The sequence below is a fragment of the Nipponia nippon genome, unplaced genomic scaffold (assembly GCF_047370975.1).
Source record: "Nipponia nippon isolate SJK-2023a ecotype South Korea unplaced genomic scaffold, ASM4737097v1 scaffold_4, whole genome shotgun sequence".
Lineage (NCBI taxonomy): Eukaryota > Metazoa > Chordata > Aves > Pelecaniformes > Threskiornithidae > Nipponia > Nipponia nippon.
This window is the reverse complement of record NW_028262358.1, coordinates 97,176,009-97,193,110: the sequence shown is the minus strand read 5'-3', so window position 1 is coordinate 97,193,110 and position 17,102 is coordinate 97,176,009. Positions and strand designations below refer to the sequence as shown.

General features: G+C 36.4%; 1 protein-coding gene across 1 annotated transcript in view; it reads right to left on the bottom strand.

The window, feature by feature from the left end:
• EYS (EGF-like photoreceptor maintenance factor) overlaps positions 1-17,102 on the bottom strand; it is a 923,675-nt gene that overhangs the window by 146,403 nt on the left and 760,170 nt on the right. The window lies entirely within an intron of this gene.

Genomic DNA, 17,102 nt, shown 5'->3' with positions numbered 1-17,102 from the left:
TATTAAACTTCTTTTCTGTATGCGGAGAGTCAATGTTGAGTATCCCAAAAGGGAGGGAACTCCATAATGTGTCGGTGTGAGTCAGGCCTGTCCCATACACTGTCCTGTTCCCTATCAATTGATACTAAACGCTGCAACTCAACACGTGTGAGTGACACATTGTGGTGTAAGGTGCCTGGCTGCCTCTGCAGTCAACAGCAAACATAAACTCACTGAAGTGGTCTGAATCAGCCTGAAGGACAGACAATTTTTAAGCACTCTAACACCTAAGTGTCCTAACAGGGGCCTAAAAGTAGACACTCCTTTAATATGGCCCACCATCAAGCCAAAGTATACACTGGTTTTTTTTATATTTCAATGCTGTTTTCTGTATGTTTGTATTCACGATTCTAGCTGGTCCCATTACAGCATTCCTTCTCTAAAGGTTATTTTATAGGGTTTTTTTTTACTGCAATAGATAAAAGAATACTGGGCACTATAGAAAAATGGATGGTAACATGATCACATTGTGGATGTCATTTTACTCAGAGGATTCAGTGATGATCAGTAGTTGAGTTTCATCAGATGGGTTGTAAAAAAAAGAAGTCTTGCTTCAGAAAGAAAAAAAAAAAAAAAAAGAGTTATCTTTCTTTTCAAGTCACTCTCTCAAGCTCTAAACACCAAAATAGCAAGAACAAAACAAGCTTGTTAAAAAATGATCAAACTAAATATATCAACATATCCCAGCCTACATACCATATATTTGCAAGGTCTGGAGAAGAAAGTTGTCCTTCAAATTTAAATAGGAAAAGAAAAATAGGATAATTTCAAAGAATGTGGTATAGTAAAGACATTTCTAACCCAGCCAGAAGAGCATTCATAGCAGTATACCTCTGACATGCCCATGAAGCAATCCCTAGGAGGCTGTGCTGGAAGATTCTTTTCCTCTGAAGGACTCAATGCACTACTTAATTATTTCTTTTGGTCACAGTATTGAGCACTAACGGATGCCACTAGTAACTCACTGCCAGCTAGACTATGCAATGCTGACCATCAAATTTTCCACCCACTTAGCTGATCTGGATATAAGGGTATTACAGGGGACAATGGTGAAAGCCTTGTTGAAAGGACAGAAAGGACAACAGTAGGTTAAAGCAAAGTCAATCTGTTTTTAAATATTTTAACTGAATAGCAGCATATTTTAGGAAACACCTTTACCTATCAGACATAAACTATTTGTTTAGATTATTTTAGTCTTCAGCTATGCATCTTGGCAGTTTGTGATTATTAATAAATTTTATAACAAGATCTCTGCAAATCTTGTATTACAAGGAAGGAGCTGAAGCAAAGATACATTACAAGACTTGCCCAAGATCATGTCCCAAGAATGCCAAATACGTCAGGTAATGAGTGGAACTTCTGTGATTGTCATGATTATCTTCACTAAGTAATCATTCCTATATGAAGTTACTAGAAATTAAGAAGAATCAATCTAAACCCAAATTGCTTTTAAAGAATGTACCCACTGTACTGATTAAATTGCAGCAGTTAAATATTTATCTGTCTTCAGTCAATATTAAGTGCTTTGCTTAATGATGAATCTGGAAAAATTCCCCTACTGTGCATCTGCCCCTCATTTGCAAGCCAGAGGAAGAGAGTGGGCAAGAAGACACGGTGAGCAGGATTAGATCAGCTAATCCTACCACTGCTTTCAGTAAACAGATATGTTTTTCAAATTAAAAAAAATAATAACAAAAATAGGCTACTGTCTGGTCAGGAGGGAAAAAAATAAACCCCAAAACCTGTGCCTGGCATATGAACAGCTGGGTGCATACTGACGATGATTCAACTGTAGTATGTGCTTCATATAATTAGATAAAATTAGATAAGCAGAGTAAGTTGTGTGGGGAATCTATTATGGAAAAACTACTGCATAATTAATTAGCTTTCTTTTCTTTTCACTGTCTTCCTTTTATCACCCTTTTCTCATTCAGGAAGGGTTGAGGGAGCAAACAAAGTTCTGTGTTTGTCTTCTGTTGTCACTGCTGAATGTCAATGTAACAGTTTGGGTAGGTAGGGCAGAAACAGCTCTTATTTGGCTTGAATCAGAAACCAACTCCACACTGACATAAATAGACAGCATGCTTGTTTTCAGAGGGAAAACTGCAAAGGGGAGAATAAGAAGCTTATTAGGCAAAGTTCTTAATACTCAGCTTTGATCAACTCAGTGTTTTGGAATCTACTTGTCCTCCATCCATGATAATGATTTAAAGCACACTAGTTTTATAGGAGAAGTTACTTGGAGCCCACAGAAAACTATCCTCAATTATCTGGGATTAAAATGAGCAGGGATACTCTCAGCTGCTGACATCTAAAAGATCTCAAATGTTTGAATACGCAGTTTGGAGGAAGACAATCTCTGAATTTCTGTTTTTCCGTTGATTAAAGGTATGCAATGAGATTTGGAAAGTATAGAATATTTACCTGCAATTTTCCCAGTTATTAAGCAATTTAATTTATTTCATAATCTGAATGTGCAGCAGCACTATGCCATGAAAGTTGCAGGTGGCAAAATGCTAGTTCATGTTTAGTTCAAGAACTTGTGTAAGGTGAGATGAGATATACCAGCTTCTTGCAGCTCAGCTTGAATTTAAACTGAACAATTCTGTGCTGCTTCATTTCCTACTTAATGTAGCTGTAAATGTTTTGGCCCTTTGGTCTTCTGTATTCAGTGTGCAATCTTTGGCATACTTAACAGTCTTCCTGCTCATAACTGAGAAAAATGACATCTTATCCTTTCTCTGTCTTCTTAAAGTAGATTTTGAGTAGTTTGCCAAAGAAAAAAAAAAGAAAACATCATAGAAAGAATTCTAAGTGAGAGCAAAAATGTGTTCTGCATTTAATCACTATTTAGGACTACATGAACAAGAGGATAAAAGATACCAAAAAAATTCCACAACCTTGCTGCAAACCTTCCAGAAAACATGATCAGCTGCAATTAAAATTATATGGACAAATCACTTTAAATCACAAAGCAGTGCTATGAACTGATCTAATTCTGACAGTGTTGGACCCACTGCCTTTGGCTAAGGTTTGTCTTCTACACATTAAGTCGCCAAAGTAAGAGTGAACAGAATCTGTTATAAAGAATGAGAGAGGATTTTCCAAGATCTAGGCCTCTTTTTGGGTCTGACTGCCATACTTGCTTGAGTAGAAAAATATTTCATATTTAACCTACTGTTAATAAGGGGCAGTTTTAGTCAATCTGAGACTGTGATGTTGCCAAAAAGAACAGTGCCAAATAGCACCTTGATGCAGCTGTTCACGGACTGTGATTAGAGATCTGACCCAACTAAAACCTAAATTACCAAATCCCCCAACAGATTATTTTTTAGTCAGATCAGCAGAATTTCTGCAGTAGTTCACTGCTAATCAGACTAAGTTCATCAGCCTTCTCTTCAATTGCCTCTCCAGGAAGACTGACAATACCTTCCTGAGCAAAGAGGACTTTAATAAGAGATACATTAATTCCAAATGCTGTAAGATGCTGATCAGTGTAAAACTCACAAGAAAATAAAATGTTGCAGATGTTATATTGGCTCAAAATACTTTATGCTGAAATGTAGTATATGTAATAATACATAACCATTTGCTATTCAATATGAATGAATGTTGTATGTGTTGGAAAGTGTGAACACTTGAATGCCATAGGATTATTTTTTAGCATTCTAAGACTTTTTGCAATTTTTATTAGAGACAAAGCGAATGGTGATGCCTACCACTTGCCTCTATTATTAAATAGAGAATTTCCCTATTATTAAATATACGCTCTGTGTTTTGGAAAAAATAAACCAAAACAAACCCAAAAACTTTCTGGCTTAAATTTGAGGCTTAAAGAGGTTAAGAGGAAACAGATGAAATAATATAGGCTTTAGAAGCATTTCTAGCTCTTGGAGCAGGTACTGGGTATTTAGCAAGACCAGCAGTACTGCATCATTGGCTGGGAGAACCTCAGTGCATCACCACACTGAGTTCTAAAATTGAAAAACATGTATATACATTTGGCATAGACTGCTGCTGAGATCATTGCCTGCATCAAGCAACCAGCAAGCTCCACTCATGTCACTGTGAGCCTGTTTTATCTTATGTATCTCCACCTTATGTTTTCAGTAAAACTGCTCGTATACATGCTGCTCTATATGGGAACTGAAGAAACACCATTTACAAAGTGGTACGATAGACGTGTCAGATTCACTACCTACATGAAATACAGTTAGAAATCTGGGGTAAAAGAGACTCTATAGAAAGATTATAGGGATATATATATTTGGTCCAGATAAATTCACCAAAACAAAGCAATATGTGCTTCTCTTCTGTTAAAGGTGAAGGAAGAACTCACAATCTTAATAATATACACCTTCCTCTTTGGCTGGTTCAGAAAAAGTGCTTTACACCTACTTCAGCAGAGAGAAGAAATGGTCAGTTCATGCCTTGTCTTATGTCAGCCACAGAACTGGTGTTTAGATTTGTATTTTTCACAACATTTGCCATTGAGCAAAACTTACACCCTCCCCCAGAAGGCAGGCAAGTATAATCCTGTTATTTTCCAGATGGGTGAACAAAAGAGGTTGGAGAAGATTGTTTCTGACAGTGCTGGGAACAAAACCCAGGGGCCAAACCACCTGTCAGATTTACATAAAATGTATTCAAATGCAAGAGAAAATGTATTTTCTGAAGGTGTTTTGAACAGCTGCTGAGAATTTAGTAGCAACGCAGCATGCTACACTATAGCTCCCACATTCACATCTTTCATTAGTACTAGTCCTCTAGGTGCTGGCAGCTCTGCCAAGGCCATGTGAACTGTAGGGGGGATAAAACAATTTCTGTGACAATGTATAGATCCCTAGTTCCTGGTGTTCGCACTAAACCCCATCAATTCAGTAGGAATTCATATCCACCATCAATGCAAAAGGCTGACCAGCACTGCGAACTGCATAGAAGCTGTAGAAGAAAAAACACAAGGACACATATCCCAAGGCACAGGTGTGAATTGGTGCTATATAAGCACCATCTCCCCAAATGGGGAAATGTACAGCAAACATAAAATACTGCAGCTAAGCAAAGCCTCCACAAAAGGCAGTAGTCCACAGCCTGGAGAAGAATTTTATTTTCATGTACTCCAAACCTCCACATTACATGTCTGTTTAACACAGTTCACTTGGAGCTTGAGTTCAAATGCGGAGTTGGCTTTATATAAAGTTTTGTCATTTCATAGCAAAGCACAGGGTTTCCACAGACCCAGAGACCCTGTTTACAAACTATGTTAAGATAGTTACTATATCCTGAAATACCTTGTAATGCAGAAGATGTTTTTCATGCCTCTAGAAAGACAATAGCACCAGTAATGTTAGACATTAATTATTTTTCTATGTTCAGTATATGCTAACACTTACAATGTGACTACAAGAATTCTACAGTATATTCACCTTTACCTTCTGTTGAACAACGGAAGAATAAAACCTTATCCAACACAAGGCACCACTAGTTATAATTTGAATAAACTACAGAGGTTGCATATTTATTACAAAGTCTTGCCCACACAACTACATATGCAAGGAATGTAGAAAAATCACTTTCTGTATCACATCACAGCTCTTTCTGTGGTGGGTTGACCTTGACCAGCTGTCAGCTGCCCACCCAGCCACTCTCTCACTCCCCCTCCTCGACATGACAGCGGAGGTAGGGAAATAAGATGACAAAGCTCCTGGGTTGAGATAAAGACAGGGAGATCACTTAGCAATTACCATCATGGGCAAAAAAGATTTGGTGTGAGGAAAATTAATTTAGTTTATTGCCAATTAAATAGATTTGGGTGGTGAGAAACAAAGACAAAAATTAAAACACCTTCTCTCTGCCCCTCTTTCTTCCAGGCTCAACTTTACTCCATTCCCAACTCCTGTATCTCCCCATCCCAAGCAGTGCAGGAGGGAGACAGGGAATGGGGGGTTGTGGTCAGTCCAAACCAGCTCCTCTCTGCCGCACCTTCCTCCTCACACTTTTCCCCTGCTCCAGCGTGGGCTCTCCACAGGCCACAGTTCCTTCACGAAATACCCTCCTGCTGCAGCCCACGGACTGCAGCGTGGATATCTGCTCTGGCATGGTCTCTCCAGAGGCTTCAGGGGTATCTCTGCTCTGGTGCCTGCAGCGCCTCCTCTCCTCCTTGTCTGACCTTGGTGCTCACAGGATTGTTTCTCTTTCTTTCCCCCTCACTCCTCATTCTGCCTGTGTCGTGTTTTGCCCTTCCTTAAATACTTTCAAGAGAGGCACCACCACCGTGGCTGCGGGGCTCAGCGGTGGGTCAGCTGGAACCAGCTGTGGGCACGGCGCAGCCCCAGCCGCTCCTCACAGAGGCTGCCCTGCAGCCCCCGCTGCCAGCGCCCAGGCACCTGCACCCAGGACACCTTCTTTCTATAAACTTTGCATGCACTTTGCTAAAAGATTAAGCTACTCACATGTGGACGTAAATTTATTAGCTGAAAACCTGTCTTATTGTACAACCTTGTCAGTACCAGTATGACAGCAATGCCTTTGAAAACTAGTCCTAGCTATTTAAAAATGTCTATTTGTTTTGAACTGCATGGTGTAATACTAGCACAAATCTGCACGCCTAACCTGTTTCTGGTGAAGGTGTCTGCCCTCTAGTTTCTGCTACATTTACCCACAGCTTAAATTTCCATCTGCAATCAGCCTCCAGTGAAGTGCATTTTTATTTAATTCTGCATTTCCAGCCACGTCAAGGACAAGATCAAGTAATGGTCACAAAAGGACAAAACATCTTTCGATGAAGGTGATCACAGATGTAACAGCAGCATCAGTAACTACATAGAAAATAGATCAACAAAGCTAAAGAGAGTGGGACAAAAGGCAAGGGGCACACAATGGTGAGCAAGCAGGGAAGAAAGTTTCATGGACAGTTTATGGCCTAATAAAAAGCCAGGTCAATGTGTGCTTCAAAGAACAAGTAAAGGATAATAAGGACAGTCAAGGTGGTGGACAAACAAATAAAAAAGCTTTTCCTACCTGAATTAACTACATTCCAGAATATAAATTCATCATATAACTGATGTACTTCAGTCAAGGGGAGAGAAATACCTTCCTTCCTCGGTTGTGTTCCTTAAATGAGTTTCTTTCAGACTTTCAGAAAGATGCACCTCACATGCGTCTCTCTCTAACCTGACTACTAAGCAGCACTATTTAACAAAGGTATGTGTAAATTTTACTCAATTCTCTCTTTAATCAAGTGATTCAATTTGCAGCACCAAATTTTCTTACTGCCAATATGTAAAACTAGGCCTAAACTGGCTAGTCTTGAAACAGTCAGCTGTGTGATGTCCTGTTTTGTCCCTTCTCTGCATATGTGCAAACTATATATTAAATATCATCTTCCTGAAATCTATTTAGAAAGCAAGAAGTTAGAAGTAAGGTTATAGCAATTAAAATAAAATAATAATAATAAAACACAGAATAACTATCACTGTTTCTTCCTTCCCTCATCCCCCATGAAAAAAGGATTTCCAATGAACTGTATGAAACAGAGATCCCAAGTTAGTATACCTGAGGTCCTGTGATGATTTTGGGTCACAGAGGCGGACTGAGCATAGTATGAAATGCAGATCATGCACCAGGATCTCAATGCCACATTGTTTTAAATCTGTTTAAATACTTAACTTGCCCTCAGAACTGTGGTAATACCAGTGTCTCCAGATCATTAATACATTGAATCTTCTGAACAGCTTTCTGAGACAGGGAAGTACTACTCCCACTTTAGAGCTGTGCAAACTAATTAACAAGCTAAGATTAACCAAACTCTCTAAAAAAAACATGTGGGAGGTTTGCTGCTGAGTGAGGAGCTGATCACCTAGACTAGGAAGAACCTTCTCCTCAGCACGGAGGAGAAAACCCAGCTAACCCCACAGCAATCTGGACTGCACAACTTCACTGCCTGTTTTGTTGTCTGTGGAGACCTGCCCTCCGATTCCTCTATAATTACTGGTGCTCATGACGTGTATCAAAGAGAGCCAGCCTGGTTTGTTGGGAGATACACATTTTTTTCCCCTTCCCTCCACCACTCCTTTCTGGACACTCACTCATGCAAAGGCTAGCTGCCTACTGTTTTTTAATTTTTACTTATTTGCAATATCCACAGAGCAAATAGCATTTCTTATTGCTTTCAGCTAAAGCAAACCTGTAGAGAATTGCAAACTGTTACAAGCACAGTGAACCAATTTTATTTCTGTATTGATCTTCCACTTAAGCAACAACAGGCTTGAGGAGGAGAATTAAAAATAATTGCTTTGCTTTCACATATTTTTTTTTGTTTAGCTCTTCAGAACTCACAAATACTCAACAGTGTAAACATTTACTATCATCTCACTTCTTAAGAAGAAGACAACATGGCACCTTCATAACCTATTTGGCAATACACTCTGTTGATAGTTCCATGTGCTGTGCCAATCTAACAGAAACCAAACAGTTGTCTGAAAAGTCCTCTTTGTGAAGCACTGGGTGAAACAGACAATGAGCTAATGAATTTTACAACATTCTATATACTTTAGAAATAAATAAATAAATATTGAAACTATAAAAATATTGAATATTGAAAAAAATATCGAAAAATATTGAAAAATATTTTTCAATATACCAGATTATCTTTAATTTTAGTAGTTTATTATTCCCTCTGTAATCCAGTGACTCCTTCAAGTCACGGATATTTGCATTGTTTCATGTAGAATACCTAGTGCCTCTTCAGTAGTACTGAAATCCCTTTCTACTATCATGTATGTGAAAGAGCTGTTCTGCATCCTGCTGCTTCCCTGGAACAGAGGGAACAGCCAGTATTTTGAAATCTTTACTATCATCTGTTTCATGCAGTCTCACCCAGCCACAAGACGATGAAAAGGTGAATCACATGAGATCATGGAGCAGAAGTTATCTACCTAAAGAAACTGCAGTGAGTAAGCAATCACATCAACAGTATTTGCAATACAATGCTTTATGTAGCAACCAGAAAAAAAAGGACTATGGCACACTTGAAAGGATCAGTATGCACCATTAAAGCAGTGTCTCCTTTAATATACGAAGGGAGAGTTCTAAAGAGCTTAGCAAAATTCTGGAAATTTAGGTTAAATGCAGTTTAGAATTTTCATGATATAATAAAAAGAACACTTACAAATGCTTTAGCTGTAACATTGCTGAAAGGCAAATCATATAATTTTCAAAGCAGATGTATCCAGAAAACAGGAATTAGGCTATACAGACTATGAGAACTTTAATCTTGACATTTTCCTTGCAGCAACACAGAGATTCTTCAGAACTTGGAATTTTAAAATTGTAACACAAAGCCTAATTAAAAGGTAATGAAATGTGCATTCATATTTTTTATAATGTGTACCTTAATTCTGGTGAATCTGCAGCGCACTGTCTTTAGAAGACCCAGTGACTTGTGACATAGAGCTTCAGTAAAATCACATAAACTAATAACTGCTATTAGCAACATCAGTCACTAAGAAAGTAATAAATAACTACTGCAATTATCAACAGTGTACCGAAACCGTTCCTTTAATGTGATTATTAATCCTAGAGCTTTCTTTGGAAAATGAGATTTTCTGGTTATTCTTGACTCTGAAAATTACACTAGCTATTATTTATGTCACTTTTTATAAGAGGGGCTGCTAAACAGGAAGCTGTTAGAATGTTCGGAATTATACAATAATTTAGTTATGCTTTGTTAAGGTTATAGCATGCAAAACTAACGATCTATCCACTTATCTAATTACCAACGTATTTGTAATATGTGTAACAATGAAATACTGAACATACATTAGAGATTACCATGGTCATTAAACATCTGATCTTGTTTAAACATGTGAATATTGATACGACAAAGTCTGTAAGCATCCTTCATTAGTCCTATTCCTTTTACCATTTCAATTCTAGTAGGAAAAATACAAAGAACCACTTGGTATTTCTTTACAGTCAATAATTGACAGCAATGAAATTCAGGGTATGAGGGGTATTACTGAAATGTTCAACTTAGGAAAAAAGGACATAAAAAAAATAGTGGTCAAAACTGAGAATATCAACTTTCATTATTATTTTAAAGTATGGTACTCTAGTTTAGAGATGGAGAATGGTTGAAATGCAACAGAATTATTGGCCAGGAATGCACCTTAACCATTGGAAAGATTAAAAAAATTTCCATTCTACCACTAGGCTATACAGGCACTCTCACTGGGACAGTCAGTATACAAAATATAAAGCTTGACTCATGTCAAAATGACCACTGACAAGACAGAAGTGGCTTCAGAAGTATTTCTTTTTTTTGCTCACCATCGTAAAACAGTTATTTGTATTTCTTGTACATTAGTGAAAAATTAAATCTTCAAGTCTTTGTGGTGAATCATTAATTATTTTACATACTTATGAGACAGTTATGCCTGCAGGCAAGCAAAATAGCATTGCAAAATGAGAAACAAAATATGTATCTCTGTTTTCAATATAAATGCTGTCTAGGAAGTAGAATGACTTTACTGAAGTCAAAAGTGACCACTTGTCACAGGTCTGAAGACAGGAGCTCACAACAGTCTTTCTTCACATATAATATGTACATATGTACACTATAAATACAGCTATTCCTAGGATACTATACTTGTGCAAAGAAAACCACAGATTGGTAGAACTTCTTTCTTGTGCTGGTTTTCAAATAACATGTTGTTACACTAAAAGTCTCTAAATGAGACAGGATTTACCAGTCTTTTCTTTTAGGATGACTTAGTTCATCCTACAAAGGTAAATGCAATCCAAAATAAACTACTGCCAAAGTACTGTGATTTTTGTGTTACCTGATTTTACTTTGTTATGCTAAGTTGAACATGCTATAAATATAAATACCCTCTAACAGCACTAGTAATACTAATGAAGTATGTTACATTCTTAAAACAGATAATAATATTGAATCATAGATTCTAGATTCCATGATTCTGTGATTCTTAAAACAGATAATATAGGTAAAAATAAGAGCTATCCTTGTTTCTTACAGGGCATACAGTCATCTGTAGCATCTCTTGTTCTGTCAAGTAAAAAGTTTAAATTCTGGTGGATGATACCTTGAGGAATACAGGTTAAATTATGCCCTCTTTTTTCAGGACACTGAAGGGCAGACAAGAATTTACTATGTCAATTTCAAGCTCAAGTTCAGAGCATCTTTTTGAGTTAAAAGTCAGCATTTGCCCTCAGACAGAGTTTAATTTAACAGAATGCCAGATTTGACATAAAATTTGATTACATAAAATTACCAACAAAATCTAATTTTTCAAATTCCGTGTTCAACAGGAGATTGGAAACTACACCATACTAACAGGACTTAAGAAAGAGAAATCTGTTTAAAATTCAAATAACTTTATCACTGTTTGCACTATTTTGTTTCATTGTACTAAAGAAATTTATAAAATGTATTCCTTTTATCATTAAGGCTCACAACATCAGAACCTTGAATTTTCAAGTAGATTTGAAGTTGCAGTAATTACAACAGAAAGAAGGGGTTATCAATGGCGAAAAAGATTGTGAGAAAGAAATAAATTTTACTTTGCAAACCCATTCTTTTATCTTTTCAGAATGTTCATAATTTAAACACTGACCTCTATATTTCAATGGAGGTAGGTAACCTAAAGACAAGCTGCCAACTTGTAGCTGAAAGGCAAAAAGGCCTAGTGAGCAATTATAGTCCGAGTACTGTATGAATTTTTATTTTTTGCCATAAAACCTGCCTGGTTTTGTTCTACTGACTTATGCTGAGTTATCATGATTTGCAATTTCTATAGGAAATGCGATAAATATAAAAAAAATATATATATAAATATGTATAGTTGTATATACAGTCCTTCCAAAAGTAATTCCAAATTCAATCCAAAACTTATGAAATCTACTTAATGTCCTACAGCATTTCCAGTTTTATGCAACACAACATCCACATGGGTATGATTCATGTATGTGCTGATTTAAAATTCAAAATTAAAATATACAGTATGTAATATATTCCATTTCAAAACCACATATAAATGTGTTTTCTTTATCAATTTATAAATTCATATGATAGAATAACAATTCTTAAGTCTCTCCCAGACTGCTTTCACTGTTAACCTTCAAAGAATTTTGAAAAGGGGAAGTGTGATAAGATGATGGCAACATTGCATCAAGTTGACTCAAGTTATCTACCAAAACACCTTTCCATTTCTCATTCATCATATAATTGACTATGTTGAAACTCAGTATCTCAAGTATGAAGCTTAGGAGTATTTGAAGGCAGCAAAATGTCTTCCACACATCACGAATATAGGCTACACTATATACCTGTTCAGACACAAAGCCACTGACATTTACAAAGAGCTGCTCAGATGTTTCCAGTTCCTCAAATAAAAAAAAATCCTGTATTCCTAGGTAACTGGTAATGTTGGAAACAATAGGAAAACACCAGAAAATTAGTAATTTTTGTTTTACTGATTTAATGTAATTTTCAGTAATACTTGCACACTACTCAGAGCACCTGGCACCTGTAAATACTAATAAAATGATGACTTAAAAGTATGCACTAATATGAAAACATACATCTCTCTGGAATGATGAAATGAAATAGGTAAACCTCAGGACTCAGAATGAGTCAACAGATTGTATGGATGGTGATTTACATATTCTTTTTAAAAACACATTTGCAGAATGCACATGCAATAAAAAACTTTGTAAGATCAGTTCAAACAACGGTCTCTTTTGTGGAAAAGGGGGAAGTGAAAGTGTAGGTAAAAACATGGACACTGATAATATCATCATGTGGTTTGCACTCAGTCTTGCCAAAGTTTCCATGTGGAGCTAAAAAAACATGTTTAGGACTTTCACAGTTCAGAACATGCCATCTGCTTTTGAAGCATGAAGACCAAATAATAAACTTCAGCAGCTTCTGTACAACTGCATGGTCTAGGCTACAGTTGGCCAAACAACATTAACTGAATAATTTAGTTAACAAATAAATGCTTTTATGGACAGCTAAAGGTGCCCTTCTCAGCCATGAGTAAATGCTTACATCCATATCACTAATTAAAGTGTGAAAGAAAACTGGAAACAACTGCATATACAGTTGGAAGATAGATGAAATATTAATGTACAAAATACAACCATAAAGCTCTGTGGGGATGAGCACTATGTTCATTAAATTCCAGAGCAGAATTCTGACAGTCCTGCAGGTAAATAAGATGGAAAAGAGTGACACTATCCTATACAGGCATGATTTTAATTAATGTTTGCCTAGAATCTTCCAAACAGAAAAGAATCTGGTGTTCCCCATCACTGTCTAGAACAGACAATCTAAACTTTTTAAAGAAATGTAATTTAAAAAATTATCATTTAGAGACAAAAAATGTAAGATGTCTAAAAAAAAATCAGTATTCCTACTCTAAAAGCTAAAGTCCATCCCACTATCTAGAAAAATCCTGTTGACTTGATTATCTCAATCTCTTGCTTGTTAAAGTTACTTTCCTTCAACCACTGAATTGAAGAAACACCATCTGGCCCCAGTGACAGTCACATCACTTTAACGACAAATAACGTACAGCCAACTTTGCATCAGGCAAGCGCATTTCAGAACCCACACATGGAATGAAATGTGTTTGAACTAATGTTCTTTGAATAATTTTAAAGAACAAATCCACAAAAGCAATCCAAACTATATCTCAAGTATGTGCTCAAAGCTTTAACTGAAAAGATCAATACAATCTCAATTATGAAATCACAAAAAATTAAACCCAAACAAACACACATTTTCAAAACCAGCAATCAAATTATTCTAAAATAAATAGATATTGAAACAATGAATAAAACTGGATTGAAACAGGGCTCTAGTTTCTTTAGGCAAGCCAAAAAAGGTAAGCAATCAGTTTTATTGTTTTTTTCTATAAAGCTGTTGTTTTACACAGACTGTAAAGACAATGACTGAACATTTAAAACTTCTTTAATCTTCACCAGGTTTGAAAGAAATGGCAACATCTAAGTAAACTAATCATATAGTTAAGAGAAAGTAGTAGCTGTGAAATATGGGGATAACTTAGCTTCCTGTATATGGTGGATTTAGAAAGAAAAAGTTTAAGAAGATGAAAATCTACTTCTATAGATGTTATGGGTCACGCTAATTATGCTGTTTATCCACTGGAACCATAGTTGCATCCAGAACTACAATATCTGTCAAATATGATCTTGTAGCTTTATCCAAAGTACAGTTTAACAGAAATATTGTCTCCCAATTGGACCGTTTTCAAAGAGTAACAAAAATAGTTATTTATTCCAGTCTTTGTCTCTTTTCCTGGATTACAGGGGGAAAAATCATTAATTTTGCAGGTAAAACATACAGATAGAGTTATCTATCTTCAACAGCCACTAAATGAACACAAATCAACAGTTTTGTCATGGATTCATATTTTATAGCCTATGATACAAGATCCTGGGGGGCCACAAATGCCTTGTCAAGTTTGCTTTTTTCTTTGGCAGAGGTTAAGGATGATTGCTGAAGGATTACATCTTTATTGCTGCTTGGTGAAGGATATACTGCTCTCTCTACATTTCAGAAGGACTCACAAGAATAGTCACTAGTCATTTTGAAGGCCAAGCCCATAAACTCAGATGCATGTAAATCCCCACCAGTCACAGTCTACAATCACACCTTGCAAGTTATTTAGTATACCACTGTTTTAAAGATAGCAGTATAAATTCCAGTAAACAAAGGTAATGTGTAAATTGAACTGACATTACCTTTTACTGTAACAACATGGAGAATGAAGCCATAAATATACAGGTGTTAATTTTAAGGCAAAAAAGAGGGAAATAAATTTATTTTTCAGTGTGAACTTGAAGTCTATAACTAGAATCAATATTTCAATGCCATTTAGCTGCATTTGTTGCTAAGATATTATTAGGCTTTGAAATCTGTACAGCATTTTAATGTCTTAATCTTATGAAGCAGAGACAATGCTATCACAGCTAATACAGTGCAGACAATTAGCTGACCAATGTCTCACACAAGACTCGTGTCAACAAGCTTAGAATTGTTTGTTAGTATTGAGCTGTATACTTCTATCAAGTATCTTCTAAGAGAAAAAAATTCTTTATCTGCTGGCTCCTAGGGAGAGGAAGGGTTAGAATTTTCTTTGTGAATTTTATATACATTTACCATTTGTACAAAAATCCTAAAATATATTAATACACTCTCAGCTAACAAGTAATTAGATTTGAATGTATGCTATGTGACTTTGCTTCATTAATTCTAGGCATTAATACTAATATAGAATAAAAATAGTATTTATCACCTCAGGGAGGTGATAGTGCCCCTGTACTCAGCACTGGTGAGGCCGCACCTCGAGTACTGGGTTCAGTTTTGGGCCCCTCCCTACAAGAAGGACATCGAGGTGCTGGAGCGTGTCCAAAGAAGGGCAATGAAGTTGGTGAAGGGTCTGGAGCACAAGTCTTACGAGGAGCGGCTGAGGGAGATGGGGTTGTTTAGCCTGGAGAAGAGGAGGCTGAGGGGAGACCTTATCGCTCTCTACAACTACCTGAAAGGAGGTTGTAGTGAGGTGGGGGTTGGTCTCTTCTCCCCAGTAACAAGCGATAGGATGAGAGGAAACGGCCTCAAGCTGCGCCAGGGGAAGTTTAGGTTGGATATTAGGAAAAATTTCTTCACCAAAAGGGTAGTCAGGCATTGGAACAGGCTGCCCAGGGAAGTGGTTGAGTCTCCATCCCTGGAGGTATTTAAAAGATGGGTAGATGTGGTGCTCGAGGACATGGTTTAGTGGTGGTTAACGTGGCAGTGCTAGGTTAACGGTTGGACTCAATGATCTTAAGGGTCTTTTCCAACCTTAATGATTCTATAATTCTATGAAAAGAAAAAAACTGTTTTAAATGAAGCGTAAGAGAAATGTACAGGCCTGTGGCTGAGAAGAAAGATGGAAAGAACCAGTTTCTTAAATGGTAGATCCTTTCATCCTTCCATATATTGAAAAGAGGTTTCATATTTATACTCTAAGAAGTTTGTTTCTAAAAGAATATGGTAAAGCTTACAGGGTGAGCATAAAATCTAACCAAAAAAAAGCCTAAACAGTCTCTTCTCCCCATACCAATCTACTCTACATACTGAGACCATCAAACCTCCTGGCATGAGCAACATTTCAGAATGTCACAACATTTACATCATACAGAAACAGTTCAGAAGGCAAATACAAAAATCTTCGGATTATGCTTTTATTTTCCTTTTTCGGTAGTAAGAAGGTAAGTTTGGAAACTCTGATGTGCATGTTTCAGGGTAACTTTTGCAGTGTCCTTCATATACCATCCTCTAACAGCAAAAATGGTCCTAGCTAAAACGAGCTCTAATTTAATAACTTGTGCAATACGTTCCCTCACATCACAAATGCTTACAGTTCAGGTGTAGCAATTAGCTCTGATACTTTAACTATGTAATAAATAGAATAATACATTAATCACAGTAACCTGAAATTTTAGACGGGTGTCAGAATTACTTCTAAAATATTTTTAAAGTAAACATTAAATACTTCACCATTATTTTAATGTTACTAATATAAATATAACACATCTATATTATTTCATTCTTACCTTTTTCCTAACTTGCACATATGAAATTCCATGAGTGAATAAGAGTTAATCTATTACCAAGGCATGATACCAATACCTTTTTCAAAATTATAAGTTAACCATTCTGTAAACTATTGTGTGTACTAGATGAAAAATGACAGTACTAGTCAGCCTGCATTGTATACTGGTGACAGTACAGTTGCATATGTAGATATGACAGCCTACTGCATTGCAAGATGTTGTTAGCATGCCCATTTTTAATGTTTCATCTTAAAATTAAACAATAAATCAGTCCTATATTTAGCACTAGAATTCTGATGACAAATCTAATTTATTCAATGTGTAAATTAATAAGCATAAATTATGAGCTACCTGTTTGTAACCTCCAACATTATGCTTAAATTGATTCAGTTCTTACAGTCACTTCATCTGTATCTGTA